The following is a 457-nucleotide window of genomic DNA, read 5'->3' as shown; positions in this document are numbered from 1 at the left end:
AAGCAAATTATCATAGCACAAACTAATAAACATATAGCAATTTAAGACGAAACTAGCAATGCAGCTTGCCTTAGGCAGGACGGTTAAAGGGTGATATTATCTTCCCTTTTACGTAACCAGTTCCGAACCATAGAATCCCTGTTGACTTGTTAGGGTTCCTAGTGACCATAATACTAGGTGGCGACTCCTTAAACAAGACCATTCCCCCATCAAAGAACTGGATGCCAGAAATTCATTCTTTCCATTGAATAAATTTTTAAGGCCGCCGCGATGTCGGGTGCGATAGAATGGCGACTCCACTGGGGATTTTAGGACTAAGCTTTGCTATTTGTCTTTTTTATTGCTAAACAGTTTTTGTCGTACTGTTTTTTGCTCTTTTTATTGTTTTAACATGCATAGTTATTCATGTTTATCATGCATATATATTGGATATGGATCTAAGGTCTTCACACATCAC

This window comes from Populus euphratica, unplaced genomic scaffold, assembly GCF_000495115.2.
Source record: "Populus euphratica unplaced genomic scaffold, PopEup_1.0 scaffold202.1, whole genome shotgun sequence".
In the NCBI taxonomy this organism is placed as follows: domain Eukaryota; kingdom Viridiplantae; phylum Streptophyta; class Magnoliopsida; order Malpighiales; family Salicaceae; genus Populus; species Populus euphratica.
The sequence above is the reverse complement of the archived record's forward strand: the minus strand, read 5'-3'. Positions refer to the sequence as shown.